A 3,971-nucleotide genomic window follows, 5' to 3' on the forward strand; every position below is an offset into this window, starting at 1 on the left:
GGACTCATTCTTGATATATGGAGGTCAGGAACCGCTTGCTGTAATTGGATACACCGATGCTAGCTTCTAGACAGATAAGGATGACTTTAGATCGTAATCTAGTTATGTGTTTTACTTAAACGGTGGCGCTGTGGGTTGGAAAAGTTCAAAGCAAGATACAATTGATGATTCTACAATCGAGGCCGAGTATATTGTTGCCTCAAGTGTAGCAAAGGAAGTTGTTTGGATCAAAAAGTTCATTAGTGAACTTGGCATAGTTCTTGGCATTGTGGATCCCATTGGTCTCTATTGTGATAACAATGGTGCTATCGCACAAGCTAAGGAGCCTAGATCTCACCAACGATCCAAACACATACTTAGGCGTTATTACCTCATTCGAGAGATAATAGATAGAGGAGATATGAATATATGCATAGTACATACACTTGACAATATTACTGACCCACTGACAAAGCCTCTTGCGCAGAAGAAGCATGATGGCCATACTAGATCTATGGGCACTAGGGATGTGCCTTATTGGCTCTAGTGCTAGTGGGAGATTGTTGGTGTAAGCCCTAGAGACCAATACTTTTGGTACTTCTATCGAATTATTTATTAATAATAAAAGGCTTTTTCTTTATTATGTTTGTTTAATAAAGTCCCTAGAATAGTTAGTTCGTTTAATGTATCAAGTGTGACATAATCATGAGATCACATTAAACATAAGGACAATATTCTTAAAGTATCCGTAGTCGAGCTTTATTGTGAAGTGGGATAACATTAAAGCATTAAGACTATTATGTATATAGATTGATGATCACATCTCATGGGTCATGGATAAAGAGTTATCAAGTCTTAAACATAGGTATGAATATTAAGAGTAATATTCATGCTGGATTGACCTACTATGAGAATACTATATAGAATGTTATGCAAAGTGTCATAAGTTATTCTCACGGTGATAATGGTGTATATCACCCTTCAACCTGAAACCACTATGGACCCTAGATGTAGAGTCGAGTGCCTTATTGCTGATCAAACATTGTCCATAACTGGATAACCATACAGACAGTTGATGGGTACTCCACGAAGCATGCTGAGGGACATGAGTGACCTAGATGGAATTTGCCCATCCTTCATAACCGGATAAGTGTCTATGGGCCCAATATTGAACTGGACAAGGATTACGTGAAAATGATTAAAAAAAAACCATAGCTAGAAGAAACACATCCCAATAATAGCATGAAGAAGAAAAGGTATTGCAACATCTTTGATGAAATATTTTGCAGTGTTTTTTATGAGAAAACTTCTTCAGATACTACCGAGGGTAGTTAACACACCATCTGATGCCGAATCAGATTTTCAATGCAAACTATACCAAAGCTTAACCAAGTTATGCTTTTGATGCTGCCATAGAGAGAGAGTAGTGCAAAGATATTTCACTAAGAATCAGCGCCATCAAGTTAATGAGTATCACTCTGAATATGCAACATCATGCTTATGAAAGAAAGTACAATAATGCAAACAAATTAGCTAAGCTGTATGCATTAGGGTGCAGAAGAGTTTCTATTTTACATTACACATTCATACATATTGCTTTTCGCATGGCTTTCTATGTTTGGTTGATGACTCACATATTTCAAAAATGGATACATATTGCTTTTGGCATGGCTTTCTATGTTTGGTTGCTGACTCACATATTAAAAAACGGATACAATAACAGTTATCTTATAGTAAATTTCAATATATGTGACATAAAGTTTAAAACAAGACAAGATTTGGCTAAGTACTTAATTAGTTGAACAGAACTTAATCTTATTTACAATGATTCTCACATGTAAATAAAAGACATAATGTTATTGATAAAAAAAGGTAAAATTAAACTTATATTTAAAAAATTATAATCCACACTTTTGGTTGTTCCTACGATTAAAAGATATTATGTTTGCAATCCTCTCAATATCTCAAATTTAGTTTTTAGCCTCTCTAAAATGTTTCCTTTAAAAAATGATTTTTCTAAAAAAATTCATTCACATTTTTTGTCCTTCCTACAATTTAGCTACAATATTTACAATTTAACGACTGAATTAACGACGATTTTAGCAAATGTTTATTACTTAGTGATCGAATTAGCAACAATTTTAGTATAAGAGACTGCCGTCTTATTTAAAGGAAAAAAAATAGGAGAATCGTCATCAAATTATATTTTTTATACCTCCACCGGAGAAGGCAAGGAGAAATAATCGATAAAACCCTCAAAAAGATAGGCGCACGGTGTCGTACCTCGGAAAAAAATGAGAGACACGACCTAGCGAAGCGCAATCGGACGCTTGCAATGATGGACTGAACAGAGTCGCCACCGAACTTTATTTATTCCTAAAAAGGAAAGGGAAAATATCGATAAAACCCAAGAAAGAACGACAATGATTATGGTCGTTGCAACCAAATTAGGGTTCGGGAGTCGATTACGCAAGGGGAAGGTATGAGCACCCATCACATCTGTTGTACTCAACGGGAACCATTAGATTAATTGTGTTCGTTAGTGTTAGTTTGAAATGTTAGGCTTCTCGAGTTATTAGGTGGGAAAGAAAGAATAGAAGAGAGAAAAATATTTTTGGATTTTCGATGAAGGACTAAACCTAAGTTTTTTATTAGTGGGCCTGACAAGATTTACAAATCCTGCTCCTACGTATCTCAATAGAGAAATCAAGGCTTACGTAGTTCTGGGTAGAAAATGTTTGTTTGTTGGTCGATTTTAGCGAAAGCTACTTTGTGTCAATCGACGAAAACATTGTTGGACTACCCAAAACAGGTGGAGAAACATTGTCTTGCGTTGTTTTGAAATTAAGTACCTTTGTTTGAGAAAGGGTTTAAGGGGTCAATCGCACGGCGGCGAGAAATTTTTTTGATTGGTTTGATGTGTTTTAAGTAATGGCGAGAACTTGGATGGACGAGATATCCATCTCGAATCCTAGTCTCAGGAATACGTGGTATCCACCACGTTCCATTTCCATCTTATTTGCAAAAGTATTTAATAAGAATTAGGTGTTTTTTTGAATGATGGCGAAAACTAAAATAGGCGAGACATCCACCTCGAATCTTAATCTCAGGAGTGCATGGTATCCACCATGTTCCATTTCCACCTTTATTGAAAAAGTGTTAAATAGGAATTAAGTATTTTTTGAGTTTTATTATGAAAATGGCTTGACGTTGGATCAAGCATTGATGGATGTTTTAAGAGAAATTTGAATGAAGGTTTGAGAGAAACAGAATAGATAGATTTGGATGATGGTGAGAGCTAAGGTAGGAGAGGCATCCATCTTTGACCCTAGTCTCAGGAGTGTGTGCTATCCACCACGTTCCATTTCCATCTTTATTGAAAAGATTTTAAATATGAATTAAGTTTTTTGAGTTTTTATTATGAAACTGGCTTGACGTTGGATCAAGCATTTGGTGAGTGGCTGAGAAAGATTTAAATGAAGTGGTTTGAAAGAAAGGGAATGGGTAGAAACGGATGAATAGAACTGGATGTATTTGAGAAAAATACCCGATGTTGGATCGAGTTTTTATTTTTGATCTTTTGGAAATGGTTGATTTTATTCTTGTATTAGTAGTTAGCTAAACAGTCAAGCAAGTAAAGAAGGAAAACAGTAAAATATTATTACACATCATGGGAGTGGGGGTACATTTTGTCAAATGGGGATTCAAAGTAAAGGAATAATGAAAATGGAAAAAAATAATCAACGAGCAATGCATGAGTGTAAGTGCAAGAGAACCGTCTCATTGTAAGAAAGCCTAAGAGTAAGTTGTGTGAGGTTGACGACGATGCTTAAAGGCAATCGACTTACAAGGGTGTGGAGATGGGGAAATTACAACTAAGTACTGTGCTCAAAACCGGTTTATGCATCATGTCAACATTGAATGATCATGCACGACCAATCAAAACACGGAGAAATTCTATTATTATCTCGATAAAATAATCGTGGATAAAC

Source organism: Lathyrus oleraceus, chromosome 2, assembly GCF_024323335.1.
Source record: "Lathyrus oleraceus cultivar Zhongwan6 chromosome 2, CAAS_Psat_ZW6_1.0, whole genome shotgun sequence".
NCBI classification, from domain to species: domain Eukaryota; kingdom Viridiplantae; phylum Streptophyta; class Magnoliopsida; order Fabales; family Fabaceae; genus Lathyrus; species Lathyrus oleraceus.